This window comes from Candoia aspera, chromosome 2, assembly GCF_035149785.1.
Source record: "Candoia aspera isolate rCanAsp1 chromosome 2, rCanAsp1.hap2, whole genome shotgun sequence".
NCBI lineage: Eukaryota > Metazoa > Chordata > Lepidosauria > Squamata > Boidae > Candoia > Candoia aspera.
In genome coordinates this window covers 261,647,231-261,663,480 of record NC_086154.1, presented here as the reverse complement: position 1 = coordinate 261,663,480, position 16,250 = coordinate 261,647,231, and positions in this window count along the sequence as shown.

Genomic DNA, 16,250 nt, shown 5'->3' with positions numbered 1-16,250 from the left:
TGTGTTGATCGTTAGAACATCGGATTCGCCGTTCACCACCAGCACCGTCGGCCGCTAGCTGTCCTTTTGGCTTTGAGCTAGCTGCGTCATCACATCTGGGGCTAGTTGAACTCATCCTCTGTTCCTCCCCAGTAGCATTTTGACCATCTTCCGACCTGGGGGTCTCATCTTCCGATGGTATACCGACATATCTCTGGTTGTACTGATCCATTTAGTTTTCATGGCAAGAATACTGGGGTGGGTTGCCATTACCTTCCCCAGGGATCGCATTTAGTCTGACCTCTCTGTCATGACCTTCCCGTCTTGGGTGGCCCTTCATGGTTTAGCTCATGGCATCATTGAGGTGCTCAAGCTCCAGCACCATGACAAGGCAACGATCCTTTGCTGAAGAACCGAGATTTGGAGACCCATTTTCACCAATCCAGAGGCAACATGGAGTCTTCAAGACTGATAGTCCTTGATAGACCTGTTCTGAATTAAAGGATCCAGTCCCCTTTAAAGCCATCTAAATTAGTGGCTACTATCATGGCTCATAGTGAATGAATTCAACAGGTTGATGATATGCTATGTAAAGAAGATCTCTCTCTCTCTCTCTCTCTCTCTCTCTCTCTCATCTCTTCTAACTCAGTCAACTTCATTGAAAGACCTCTAGTCCCAGAGTCATTTGCTGTTTTCACAGGGGGATTAGACAAATGGAAGCTAGGCCTACCAACTCTGGTTGGTTGATGCAATTCTTCCTATGTCTCTGAACTGAAACCCCCAGAAGCCCCCTCTAATATGGCTGTTGGTGGGGGATGCTGGGAGTTGCAGATCAGAAGTTCAGAAGCATCGCACAATCCTACCTTTTATCAAATTGGACCTTTGAGTGTTCTTCTCTGTGTTCATTAAACAGGAGTATACTAATTTCTTCTAGCTGATCTCCTCCAGAACTCAGAGCCAGTATCTGAAGTATTCCAGGCTAAGAAACATTTCTTGATGGCTTCAGAGCAGAGTTATTCCAAGCTCTAGTCAGAGATGCCAGTTTAAAGAGGGACCTTTAATGTCAAATTGAGGTGTTACTCACAGAGCTAAGTCATAGAATAATAGAGTCATAAAATGTAAGCGTTGGAAGGGGTCTTAGAGATCTTTTAGCCCAATCCCCTGCTCTGGGCAGGAATCCCCAAGAGACGGCCATCCAGCCTGTAAACTCTTGCAGTGAAGAAGGATCCAGTATTTCCCAAGAATGTCTGCTGGACTGCTGAAAGTTGAACAGCTCTTCCTTTTAGGATATTTTGTCTTGATTTTTCAGCTGGAATCAACTGCCTTGAACTGTAACAGCATTATTTCTTGTTCCATCTTCTGTCCTTTTCAGATGCTAGTCATGGCATCTGAAGATGAAGAGGTCACAAGGAGTTAAAGGAAGTCTGCCAGCTACCAATTTTTTGGTGATGGCAAGGGATTCCTCCAGGCTTCCTGTTTATTGCTGAACAAGGATAACCGTTCTGATGCCGCACTGCATCCCAAGGCAGAAAGTTATCCCTATGTGGAGAATGAAGATTAGAAACAAGACAGACATTCTATCACTTCGAAAGTTGCTTCTAAATGGTGATTAAAAAAAAAAAAAAGCATAGCTACTTGTCTCATTTTCTGCTTCATGGGGGAGCCAGACACTCCTCTCCCACCACCACCATACTCACATTTCTTAAGTAGAATTTCATACAGAGCTGTGGTTTGTTAATTGATGCTTGCATTCTTGGTCTTTAAACTGTCTTCTGGAAACTAGAGTATCCTTTAGCGCCCATGGCCACAATATTAATCAGACAACCCTCCCTTTAAAAAAAGAAAAGCTGAACTTCTCAAGATACATGTAAAGGACAGGGGGAAAATAGTTGTGGGAGAAAAACTGATAATGAGAGTGTATCTAAGACAGAAAAGTGTGTCCAAGAAAGCAGGAGGAGGACATTTATCAGTTTAATCCTGCAGAATCCTAGCTTTGTATTTCCACTTTCAAATCCTCAAAGGTGAACCTCCTTGACCTCTTAATTTAATTGACTATTGTTCTGCTCTCAGCACAATTCATCTGCAGGCCTTGAAACTGGATTCAATTTTTTTTTCTGAGTCCTTTAGACAGAACTAATTAAACTCTCAGAGAAACCTGATGGGTCTCCCAGATTATCTGCTTGTGTTTTATATATATATATAAGTGCCCCAAGGCTGGCACACGTAACACCTTTGCGCTGCGAGCTGCACTGGGTGCCAGTTTGCTTCCGGGTCCAATTCAAGGTGTTGGTTATCACCTTTAAAGCCCTACATGGCATGGGGCCAGGTCACCTGAGGGACCTAGACTTCTGCAAAAAGCTAAACACCTGGTTTTGCCATCATGCCTGGAACAGGATGGGGAACAGCCATTTGTAGGGATGGCTAGTGCCCTAGGATGATCTTTTATACTCACGGACTGAAACACAACTCTTAGCCATCTGGATTTTATTATATTTTATATTTTCATTGTCTATTTATTATTGCATTTATATTTATATTGAATTTTAAATTTTGTTTCTGTAAACTGCCCAGAGTCCCTCCTTTGCGGGGGGGGGGGAGATGGGCAGTAATAAAATTTGACAAATACACATACACACACACCTTATCTTTAAGGATAAATAAATAAGTGTGCATTTCTAAAATAAAGCAATAAAACAATGAGCTGTGTGAAACTGGAGGTTTGATTCAAAGCTGATTCAATCAAATCAAATTGTTTTGGAAAATCAAAGCAAACTGTCAAATTGAATCACATATTATTGATTGGATTCAACAAGTGTTCTTGTGCATGTGCAACCCCCCTCCTCCCCCCCCCTGCAAATTGATTCAGGATATTGAATCAAACAGATTTGAATCATCATCTGCAATGACATTCCAAATCAAATCAATAATTCAGGAGGGATTGGAGCCAATCCAGAAACCTCTACTGTTTGACATGCAGAAGGCCCTGGTCCCAATCCAATTCTCATTATGGGTAGGATAGGATTGGCTAGGGGCTAGGAATGTCAGATTTTTTAAAACTTTGGTAGTTTACTAGTAGATTACCAGCCTCCACTAGCAAATTCTCCAGAAGGGATCAAGAGTGAACAGTTTGGATCGTGAATTCTACCACTAAGTTGGATGTTTATAATGATATTTGGACCCTGTGCACTAATATCCATTCACTGAGCAGATGCCTCCATGATACTGAAAGAAAAGATGCTGAAAGAACATGTATCGATGCTTTGAAACATCCTTTCAGCTAAAATTGCAGATTTGTCTTCCTCCATAATGCTCTACATTATGTTCTATATCTGGCTTGCCACGTTCAAGGTGCTGTTCTGCCCTCATTTAGCTTGCATGGACACTTTCTCCCCGTAGATATAGGTACAAAGCCAACCCATAAGCTTCCTCTTGATCCGTCACCATCATCATCATCACATTCTCCTTTTCTGTTCATTATGTGACATGAACCTATAATCAGCACTGGCAACAAGGGTTTGTTCTTGTTGTTCAGTCGTTAAGTTGTGTCCAGCTCTTCGTGACCCTATGGACCATAGCATGCCGGGCCTTCCTGTCCTCCACTGTCTCCTGGCAACACGGTACCCCAGAGATAATTGAAGAGCTGCAATCTTGCGAGACTCACCACTTTTGGCATTCCCCTGTGAAATCTTGGAGGTGAGATAACTAGCTTCTTGTGAGGTTAACCTCTTCCTAAGATGTTGGGAGATCTGGGGAAGACCACTGCATTTTCCCATAATATTACCCACTGATGCCCATCCCTGAGGAGCTGGCAGACCCATTGGTATACACCCCGTTCTTGATAAAGGTCATGAATCACAACTGGTAAAACAGCATTTATTAATGCATCCACTTCATACATTTACCCAAGAGTACCTACAGTAGATGATGAATAGAGACAGGCAGCTCCCTATGAGTGGCAGGAGGAAGGCTATCTCCCAGAACATGGAGAACAGGCATTTTATTTAAGGAAATAGCAGTGAAACTCACTCTAATAAATAAGCCAGGCTGAGTTAAGCACTTATAATGCCAGTGTCTGAGATAAGGGATGGAGACATTAATATCAAATGCTTCACCATAAACGAGGATGGTGGCATTCAAAATGATGTATTGTGCCTCCTTGGTCAGTAGCATGACATGCTTTTAAAGTTATTATTATTGTTTTGGGTAAGAGTAGGAAGGAAGACTGTGGTGTTGGAGGAAAATTCTGAGAGTGCCTTGGACTGCCAGAAGATCCAACCAGTCCATCCTCCAGGCAATAAAGCCAGACTGCTCACTGGAGGGAGTGATATTAAAGGCAAAACTGAAATACTTTGGCCACATAATGAGAAGACAGGACACCCTGGAGAAGATGCTGATGCTGGGGAGAGTGGAAGGCAAAAGGAAGAGGGGCCGACCAAGGGCAAGATGGATGGATGATATTCTAGAGGTGACGGACTTGTCCCTGGGGGAGCTGGGGGTGTTGACGACCGACAGGAAGCTCTGGCGTGGGCTGGTCCATGAAGTCATGAAGAGTCGGAAGTGACTGAATGAATAAACAACAACAAACAGGAAGGAAGACCAGGAAGAAGAGGGCTGGAGCCAAGAGAAAATGAAATTTGCTAAAACGGAACTGCATGGCAGGGTTTTCTCTAAATCCTTGTCTTCTGGTTTATCAGAAGGGAGTTTGCATTAGCTCCAACTGTGCAACTTCATGCCACTTTTGTACTGTATAACTGTTGCACAGGACAAGAGTGATGCCCAGGTTTGGCCTGATAGGGGAGCAAAAAGAAAAAGACATGGTAACAAATTATTGGGGGTCCTGAGAGTTCAATTTGTCTCAAAACTGTTGAGAGCATTCTCTCCACCAAGGATGTTGGCTACCATTTTGGTTAGTTGGAAGAATTGCCAAGGTAACAATATTTTTTTTTTTCTTGATCATAAAGCTGAATTGCTGCATCTATGAAATAATCAATTACTACTTTCTGTGTACGTATGTGTGTGTGTAAGGATCAACAAGAGCTGCCCTATAAAGAAAGACTACAGCCATTGGGGGAATTTTAGTTTAGAGCCAAAGGAGAGAGGGGAGATGTGATAAAGCCAGTTTGGCCTAGTGGTTAAGGCACTGGGCTAGAAACCAGGAGACAGTGAGTTCTAGTCCTGCCTGAGGCATGAAAGCCGGCTGGGTGTCCTGGGGCCAGTCCCCCTCTCTCAGCCCAAGAGCCAATCAGGCGTGGTAGGAGAGTTCTAGTCCCGCCTTAGGCACGAAAGCCAGCTGGGTGTCCTGGGGCCAGTCCCCCTCTCTCAGCCCAAGAGCCAATCAGGCGTAGTAGGAGAGTTCTAGTCCCGCCTGAGGTGTGAAAGCCAGCTGGGTGACCTTGGGCCAGTCCCTCTCTCTCAGCCCAAGAGCCAATCAGGCGTAGTAGGAGAGTTCTAGTCCCGCCTGAGGCATGAAAGCTGGCTGGGTGTCCTGGGGCCAGTCCCCCTCTCTCAGCCCAAGAGCCAATCAAGCATAGTAGGAGAGTTCTAGTCCCGTCTGAGGCATGAAAGCTGGCTGGGTGTCCTGAGGCCAGTCCCTCTCTCTCAGCCCAAGAGCCAATCAGGCATGGTAGGAGAGTTCTAGTCCCGCCTTAGGCACGAAAGCCGGCTGGGGGACCCTGGGCCGGTCCCTCCCTCTCAGCCCAAGAGCCAATCAGGCGTGGTAGGAGAGTTCTAGTCCCGCCTCAGGCACGAAAGCCGGCTGGGTGACCCTCTCTCTCAGCCCAAGAGCCAATCATGCATGGCTGGAGAGTTCTAGTCCCGCCTTCGGCATGAAAGCCAGCTGGGTGACCTTGGGCCAGTCCCCCTCTCTCAGCCCAACCTACCTCACAGGGTTGTTGTTGTGGGGAAAAGAGGAGGAGGAAGCAGTATGAGGTATGCTCGCTGCCTTGAGTTATTTATAAAAATAATAAAGGCGGGATAAAAAATCTAAAATCTAAGAAAGACATATATCGGTTCATTCAAGATCTAGGCAATGTGGATGAAGAATGTTTTTATCCCTTGATCCCAGTGTTAGAACTTGGAATAATCTCCTGAAAGAAAATAGAAGGAAGCAGGATTTTTTAAAAAGGGTAACTTGTTCAACTTTACTGCTGCCCTTGAAGAGTATCTGGAAGCTTCAGTTGGTTCAAAATGCAGTGGCCTGCATAGTTTTGTGCAAGCCACGGTCCAGGAGCTGCACTGGTTGCCGATTTGCTTCCGGGTCCAATTCAAGGTGCTGGTTATCACCTTTAAAGCCCTGCATGGCTTGGGGCCTAGTTGTTTGGAGGACCACCTTTCCCCAGTCACACCCACCCAGCCCACCAGAGCAGGGAGGCAGTGTGCATTGCGGGTCTCTTCGTTTAGGGAAGTACATGTAGTGGGGCCAAGGAGAAGGGCCTTCTCCATGGTGGCTCCCTCCCTTTGGAACCTCATTTCCCCAGAGATCATATTGGCTCCCTCCTTGTTCCTTTTCTGGAAGGCCCTTAAGACAAGGTTTTGTCAGTGGGCCTGAGGACCCCAGGTTGCTTCGGAGCCAATCAAGTTGCTGATATAAATGTGTTTGCTGCCACCATGGGGTGTGTATTGTGTTTTTATGGTTTTTAATTCTGTAAGCTGCCCAGACTCACCATGTGTGAGTTAGTGGCCTTATAAATTTGTTTAACAAAATAAATTAAAAAAAAAAAAAACCTTTACAGATTACACCATAGACCAATTTGGGTGGGCTTGAAAGGCACTGGATAACTGGCCTATCAGTCCCCTTTTAAGTCCATCCAAATTGGTGACCTTTAGTCACCTTTAGTGACTAAATTAGTGAATCACCTTTAGTCATTCATTGCAAGTTGCACAGTTATACACTGTGCAACTTGTAAAGATAAAGAAGGGCAGTTATCCAGTATTGGTAACTTTATCCTATATCTTAAATACTAGTAGCGGGGAAGCAGTAGTAGAAAATTGTGCGGCTATCCTGCTCATGTTTGTAAGCTTCTCAAGCGAACCTGGTATGTGATATGCCAGGCAGTCCTCAGCCCATGGTCTCACTACTGAACAAGCGTGGTTCTCAGGCTTCAGAGATTTGAGTTCCTGAGTCTAAAACTATCATGGGAGTGGGAATTATTTCTGTTACAGCCTCCCCCACCTCAAATCTGAACCTTGAGAACAAGCAATCGAGGCAACTCCACCAAGGAAAATCCCAAAGTAGGTATCAGAGATATTTGGTTGATCATGGGGGGAAATAAGCTGTAGGCTAAAGCAAGCTCTGGTTTTGAGGGGGCTCTAGTAAATCTAGTGGTACCAGACCTTCATCAGAGAACGTTGATGGGTTTATGGGGCTGATATGGCAATATTTCAGTGGGTGCTGTATTGAGCCATCCTTTACCTTTCTCATAATTCCTCAGAGAGTTGTGAGCTTGACAACACTGGGGGAAATGATGGGTAGATCTAATCTTCTGATATGTCTGAGTCCAGGGTAGCTTATCAAGGACAAATTATAGAATCATAGCACCGGAATAAATCTCAGAAGACATCTGGACCAACCATCTGCTTGGTGAAGGATCCATTAAAGCATTTTGGACAGTTGCCTATCCAGCCTCTCTTTGAAGGCCTTGTGACTTCATGGGGGAGCCTGTCCCACTAGCTGACAACTCTTACCACCCTAACATTCCTCCTAATATCTAATCTGAATCTAGTATCCTACAGTTTGGTCCTACCCTCTCAGGTGACAGAAAATAAGTCCACTCTCTCCTCTATATCACAACCCTTTAGATATCTGAAGGTCGCTATCATGTCCCTCATCTGTCTTCTGGTCTGCAGGTTTCACATACCTAGATCCTTTAATTGTTTCTTGCAAGTCTTGGTTTCCAGTCTCCTCACCATTTTGCTGGTCCTCCTCTGAACTTGCTTCAGTTTGTGGATATTATTTTTAGACAGCAGTCCCCAGAATTGGATATGGTATTCCACTGAGTCATATCCTTGGTGGTTTCTCAAACAATTGGCTGAAGAAACACTGCCTAAACCTAATTAATCATTTAGGGGGACGGGGTGGATGCTAAACTCAGACATTAGTTAAATTCAAAATTACATTCTTTGCATCATTTTAAAATGATTTGCTTAATAATGTAATGGTGCAGATGACATGCATTGCATAGTTTGAGTTCTTCTGGGTTGTATCATGGCTGAAAATGACACAAATTGACTGAAAAGACATAGTTATGACATAATGCAAAGAATGTAAAATAATACCAATGATGAAAATCATCTGGACTACTTCAGAAACAATAGATTTCATATGTTAAATGTGGATAGGGTCCCAGCAAAGAATTTTCCAGTTGGATCTGAAGTCTGATAAACCAGTTGTTTAAACAACTGAGGGTTTAAGTGTATTTAAGTTTGCACACCACAAGGTCACCAATTCTTCAATCCCAGCGCTAAATTTCTGCACCATCCCAGGTAAGGTCTAGGATGAGGAAGGAGAGAAAGAGGAGAGGATAAAAGATACTTTGGGTATTTGTAAACAAAAGTGATATGCCAACAAATAAATAAATCCGAACCTGACTATGCAGAATGTATTTTAACTGTTACCCATTAACCAAATTCCCCAGTGAGCAGAACAGATGTATTATAAGTAATGTCTTTTTTAAACACACACACACACACACACACAAATAAATAAAATCAGGAACAGCTTTGAAATTAGGGATAATAAAGTGATATCTGCAACTGTGTTTGGCAAAAGTTTGTTGTTGCAATACTGAGGACAGCAAAAAGAGTGATGAAGAAAATATTAAAATTCCTTTTCACTTTAGCTCATTTTTTATGTTTATGCAGAGCAGTCAACTTGTGGACCTGTTAAATAACAATAATAATATGCACAAATGTAAGGAAAACTAAAATTGAGAAAGTCAGCATAACAGTAAATGCTGGCTGTGCAAAGGACTGGAGGAGGCAGTTGAACACCCTGGTAGGTGGATAAGAGAAAATTATCCAGAGTATTTGGAAATACACAAGAACATCGCCACCTTGATTCACTGGAATCTTTATAAGAATTATAACTTACCAGCAGGAAAGTACTGGGGAAATCTTAATATTGAAACATTGGTTAAGAATGTAGAAGTTAAGATCTTGTGGGATTTCCAAATACAAACTGATGAACATTTAGCCCATAATAAGCCACTATGGCTCTAATTACAAACAAACAAGGATATATAATTGACACTGCAGTAGATGGAGATAGAAAGAACTAGAAAAAAAAATAGGGAAATATACAATCTTCCAATAGCAATTGAGCACAAATGGAAACAGAAAGCTGTTAGTGGTGCTAAGAGTAATTGGTCTGCTTGGTGCCATCCCAAAAGATCTGGAGAAGCATGGAGAAGGAATGAAGAGAATCTCAACTCATCAATTACAAAAAGTTTCATTACTTGGAACAGCACATATATTCTAACAATATCTTTAACTATCTTACATCCTTGGGAAGGATCCTAAAGTCAAAAATACCAAATCTAGTGAGAATTATATGATAGAACTATCTAGTTAGAACCATAAACAGAACAGAATCTCAGTAGCTCAGGGCTGAACTGTGGAGTCCTTGGTGCTCTCTGAGCTTGGTTGTTGGCTTGCAGATGTTCCATGACCCAACTAGGTAACACCATCAGTGCCCATCAGTAATGGGTTTCCACAGTGGGAAAGCTATACTGCTCAGTTTTTAAAGGCCAAACTAGACAAGACCGTTGAAAAGTTGTAATTAAAAGGAAACCACAGATGGGGTCCAAATTTGATTGTGATTTCAAGGAAGAAGGATTTATTTAAGTTCTTTTCCCCTTGAAAAACTGGTAAAATCTCCACAGGGGTCAATCTGAGATGCCACCCCCATGGTGAGGATCAACTGTGGATTATTTAGAGATCACTGGAATCTAGCCCCTATTTGTTGTCCTGAGAAGCCCCATTGCTAGGTCCTCAAATGGATGGAGGTTGTACAGCCTTACCTTTTTGATGGTCAAATGTAAGAAGATTTCCTTTGTGTCTCTTCAAGCAACATTTAACAAATTGCATTGTAATAAGGAAGCTGAGCTTCAGGAGCAGATTATGGATGGGGAGAAGTTTGTTGAGTTCACATTTAAATGTTTACTCATCTAATTTCACATGTTCTCAAAGTATACCAGCTGAAACTCGGTTAACATTTGAAATTTGCACTTTTCCAAATTTAATAATGCTGGCCATGAAAATAACACACATACTCTCAGTGCATTTGTGAAAACTGTGTCCAAGAATGGCATCAGTTAGGCAAACAAAAATGTTTAGCAAAATGGGGACCAAATTTGCATAACAAAGCTTTTGCTTTTTGACACATGGGATAGGACCTTCTCTGTTCCCAGCCTATGAAATGAACCTTCTTGGAAATTTCTCCTAGAATTTTTTTATTCTAGGAAAGAAGTCACAAAACCCCTTTTCAACCAGACTTTTCATATGAAATTAATTTAATAGTGATGTTTTATTTTTTACTGCTAGCCAGTTTGAAAGCCCTATAGATCGGAAGGCTGGATTTAAATTCTAAAAAATAAAATAATTTAAAAAGGCAAAGTTTGGTGTGTAGAATTCCACACAGGGAATTGGCACCTGTGTGACAAGAGTGTAGCAAGCAACTTTCCAAGCAGCTAGAGACGCCTAGAAAATGATGCAGCTGCTTTAATGAGCTGGAAAAAATGCTTCAATACGTTCCAAAGCATCCCTTTCAAAAGATTTGTACAATCCTAGAAATCGTATTTGCTCATCCTTACACCAGACTGGACCCTGATCAGACTGGTTTGTCCTGACCCAATCATTCCTACATGAATTTCTTGATATGCATCACTAACTTACCAGCAATTGACGTAAGCCCCGTGTTCTTAAGTTTCATGTGGTGCCAAGCTGTGCGGTTATGCTTCTTTGACTATCCCCCTCTCTTCTTTTAATCAGGCCGAGGCAAGGCAGCATGGCAAGGGTGGCCAAAGAAAGCAATTGCTTATTGGTCTTGTAATTAAAAACACAACAGCACAATTGATTGTCGGTAGTGATGGGCTGCCTCAATACCCCTTCCAACCACGCACGTTTGGCATCTCTGTGAAACAAAGGCCTGACTGGTGTTTGCTGATTTGTGGAGGAAACCCAGCTGTGACATGATGCAAAGCTTCATGTTAAAATTATGGGGGATACACAGATTTGCTTTTAAGCTTGGCCTATAAGGGGTGTTTGCAGTCTGGGCCGCATTGCCCTGGGAGGAATTATTAGCCAGCAGCGCATCAACCAACCTTTAGCTTGATTGACTCAGGAACCAGAACCTTAGAGCAAAGAAGCACCATCTCTCTTCTTATTATTTCCCCTTGCCAACAGAGGGTTGAAAGCACCAGGCTGCATTGTAGCATCTCACTGCCTAATAACAGATGGGCTCATGTACTGGCGAACACTATCCAATTATTCACTGCAATCTCCATGGGGGCAAGTTGTGGCGGGCAAAGGGGGGATGGAGAGAGCGAGACGGAATAAAGAGAAGGAAAAGAGGAAGAGAAAGTTGCTGTGTTCATTACAGCTTGGCCTTAAAGAAAATGTGCCGTCAATCCATCAGGCACAAATTTTGTTCTCTAATATTAATGTTTAAGGCAATGCTCTTCTGGCATATTGATTCTCCATGGGCAGGAGGATCTGGAAAGGAAACAATTTTCAAAATGTAGTTTTCAGTTCCTTTAATATTGTAGTTCATCTTATGGCAAAATTTCCTTCTCTTTTTTTTTTTTGTTTTTTTGTTTTGCCTTCTGCCCATTGTATAAGATGTGTGCAAGTGAGGGAAAAGGAGATATTCAGAAAACAGAAAGACGGAGAACGGGAAAGACAATAAACTACCTGCTGGACTTTTAGCAAGTTGGATTTATCTTCAGGTCTGTTTTTCTTCCTTTCTTCAACCACCTACAAAGTACAAGCAGGGGGAGTTCTTTGGCCACAGATGTGGGTGCTAAGGACAGGTTGAGCGAAGAAAACCAGCCAAAGGAGAAGCAACATGATCTCTGAGGCCACCAATCTTCTCAAATATGTCTCCATTCATGTCTATCAGGCTCTAGAAATGTAGGCCTTTGTGAAGCAAAGTAAAGTTTTTACTCTAAATTCTGTTTAGATGGCTGTCTCAGGACATCATGTAGACCTTACCGGCATCTTTAACTTTGTGATGAGTGACTAGAAGTGCTTAGTTTTGAAATCAGCTAACCGAAAAGAGGAAGATAACTCAAAATGACAGACAGTGGGGCTGGGCAGATCTTTCACGAAGGGTCCTGCAAAGCATCTCTTTGAAGATACTTTGTGAAGCTCCGCAGGGTTGTGGTTCTAAAAACTGGACTGCATCCAGGGAAAGTGTCTAAACAGGGAAGAACCATACTTGCCACCATGCTGCTTTGCCACTCAAGGTAGGTTGGCTGTATCTGCAAGGCCTACTGGTAAGCATCCTGGGTGACAAGAAAGATGGAGGAAAAGGTCACATGACCCTCTTTCTGGGAAGAAGGTGTTTTGAAGCTGATGAATCCCATCCCAGTTGTCATTTTGTGAATAAGCAAGGCCATGGCATCCACTCTGTGATAGTGCCCAGGAGAGTGCCCAGGACAGGTCTCAAAATTACCAACGAGTTACTTGGTCATCTACTGGGATCTTCCTCTTATCAGTCCCCCCCCTCCACACACACACACAATAAGATGCATGTTGCATTGAGGCATGTTTTGCTCCTGCCATCCACAACAAAGAGGAGCAAGATGCCAAGTCTGAAACTCTGAAAAGTCTCAGTGTCAGCAACAATATTTTTGGTGAGTGAAGGACCTGAGTTAGAATGACAGCGGGTGGCCCTTTGTATTAAGTGGGTATTAAGGGTGGTCCCTGATGCAAGCAATCATTATACTAGCACATACCTTCATCTTATAGCTACTTATTTGAGTAACAACCAAGGTACCACAACAAAGGAAAGTTTAGTAGGTCAAGAAGAAAAGGAACAAGAATGAATGTGGACAAGCACAAATGAGGAATAACCACAACATGTTGTTGTTGTTGTTGTTGTTGTTGTTTTAAAGGTTCCCAGGTGTTGAGTTCAGCTTGTGGCAATCAAGTTTTCTTGGTAGCAATACAGAAGTGGTTCCTTCCAGGAATGCTTTTTCAACTTCCCTGTCCATCCTAAACTCTTCGGTTTCCTACTGGACTCTCATCCAAATACTAATTAAGCCTGCCCCTCCTTAGCTTTCCAGCTCAGCAAAGTCAACCAAGTCCTAATTACTGCTGGTTTTCCCATTTTGCTTTACCCCTAGAATGAGCATAAGATTTAAGAACAAGAAATGTACTGGCAGGTGAAGAATGAATTTTTGAAGATTGCATTTATGGAAGGACATTCTTCATATATTTCTGGCCTTTCTAGTCTGCCCATGGGGTGTGGTCAAACCTGACTGGTGTACAACTAATAATTATACATTTCCACATCATATCTGAGTGTTTGCAACCAGGCAACATTTGCATTTTTCTTTTGACTTTATTATTTTTTAAAATATTCTTTCTCTTTCTGATCAGCAAAAAGTTGTACAGATCCTCAGACACCCATTTCCTTTTACTTCTCTGCATACAACTTTCCCAGTCCAACTGCTGTCTGCTTATTTCCCCCTCCAACCCACACACACATACACCCCAGAGATTGAAAGGAAAATATGTAGAAAAAAATACCACACTTAATAGAGGAGAATGGAGGTGTGTTTTATTTTTAGGTGAACAACTTGCCTGAGAGATCTTTTCTAGATTTTTCTCCAGCTCCAGAAAACACCGTATCAGCTATTCCATGATCAGTCCAGGAACTGTTAAAGAAAGGCAGAACCCTGTAACATTCTGCTGCAAACATGGCAGCATTTTTAAAGGTTAAAGCTGGAAGGAGCACTTCAGTCACCATCATTTTTTTTTTAAAGTTCCCACTTGCAGGATTATCTATCCTCTAGCTATCTGGCTATCTGGCTATATCTCCTATCTGATAAATCCTAGCTAGACATTGCTTAACTCCATAGGCCTCCAAGGAGGGAGCCAAGGGGGGACAAGGGAGAACATATATGCAACTCACATACTTGCATGCAACATCATGATCCAAGTGCAGGGGTTGAAGCTTGTGTCACGACATGACAAGGAATGTGCCATCATTCTGGAATCACAGTAATTATGAAGGGACATCAGATGCTTGATTCTGTCAGTCATTCTAAGGGGGCAGGATGGAGTTCATCCTCCAAAATTAATTCCTAAGGTTAATTTGTCCCATCCCTTTCAATTTAGTTTTACCAGCCCCTGAGAACATAGCCAGCCTAGCCACTTTCTAAGGTCTTCTCTAACCCATGGATGTTTTAAGTTGCCTTGAAATGACCTGGTAATTCCCATCCCTAAGTTTTCAAGTCTCTTACTGAAGCTAATGTATGTGGGGTGAGCTGAAGCTGAAGATCCCCAATTCCATTGGACATGTTCCAAGTACAGCTGAGATTTGAACAGTGAACCCTTTCCTTTGTAGCCCAGTCTCTAACCTCCTACACTGTGCTACCCCATTTTCCTAGATTTTTTCCCCTCCCTCAATCTGGGTCAAAGAGTACATATTTTTACATTGCACTAGGACCATGGAACCGAACACTGAGATGTAGAAGAGATGGGCCATTTCATCCAGTATTTCATTATTTATGTAGAGAAAGCCACCCCCCTCTGAACCGTCACCAAGTAGCATGATTAAAATTGGAATAACTGATAGACAGCCGTCTTCCCAAGCCAATAAAAATACTGAGGTGATTAAGAAGAGCTGCACTATGTTTATAAACTCTAGCAAAACCTGGTCTAAATGACAACCTTTTGTAAGACAAGAGAGATAGAGAAGTCTATTTATAAACCATACTCAATAAAAGAATGAAGGCTAAAAGCGTCAAAAGCTTTCAGAAGGACATGTTATGTAGAACATCATTTAAGTGCATTTAACAGGCAAACTCCCTAACCTCCTTTGGTTCTGAGAGCTCAGCTAAAGACCAGTTAGGAAGACATTCTGAAGGTCCATGTGCAAATTGTCCTGTGCTAAAATTTGGCTCTTCTGGAAGATTTTGGACTTCAAGAAGCTCCTGAAACCCAGATTTCTCCTGCTTCTGTAATCTATTGGTAAAATCCAGTAGAAGTGATGCTACACAATTAAGGAAAGGATACATCTGTCATGACGTGATAATTATAGGAAGAACCTCTTTCCAGAGATGATTTCAGTTCCCCAAGCAGGTCCCTTCTCTTGCATGTGATTTGCATATGACTGATCAACATGGCAATGCACCATCAGATGTAACGTCTACATTGCAATTCACATACCAAAAGAGTTTTAGACAGTCTGTTCTAATCTAATCTGATTGCCTTGGTCATTTCCTGACCTGCTTTATATGAATTGCATAATTTATAATACTAACATACTGTAGATCCAACAGAGTTATTCATTCAGGAAAACATATGCATAAAAAGGAGTTCCCAGTGAACTCATAATTTCTGCCCATAGTCTGGATTAATTAAGAATTGGGTCACCATGTCTGAGGTTCATTGGAAAATGTGTTTCAAAGCCTGTATGGTCAGTGTTGCTATTGTTTATGGGTTGAAGAAGACCTTTGTGGGGGACAAGGAAAAAAATGTGATGTGGCAGAACTCAGTCTCTTCTGCTGTTCCCCTTAGCAATTAATGAGTTGGACATAATCATTCCAAATTGTGGCCATGATAGAAACAGCAAAGACAATGATTAAATAAATAAATGATAGCTGTGGCTCTCTGAATCCAGAATCGACTAGCCAAATACCATCTCCATGTTCTTGAATGTTTGTTGGCTAATAAATTAAAAAAAAAATCCCTTCTCACCCCTAGGGGTGGTATGTGTCTTCCTCAACCTTGGGTCCTCTACCAGAGGCCCTGGGAGTTTGAGGGTTCTGTGCAGTATTTTAGCTGTTCCTAGCACTGCACTCTTCTGGATGGAGAGCTCTGATGTTGCTCCTGGGATCTGTTGGAGCCCCTCTCCCAGCTTGTGGGTCACAGCCCCAAGTGCCCCTACCACCACCGGGACCCCTTTGGCCTTCCCTTTCCACATCCTCTCTAGTTCCTCCTTCAGGCCCTGGGACTTCTCCAGCTTCTCATGCTCCTTCTTCCTGATGTTGCTGTCACTTGGCACCACTACATCTATCACTATAACTATCTATCTATCTATCTAT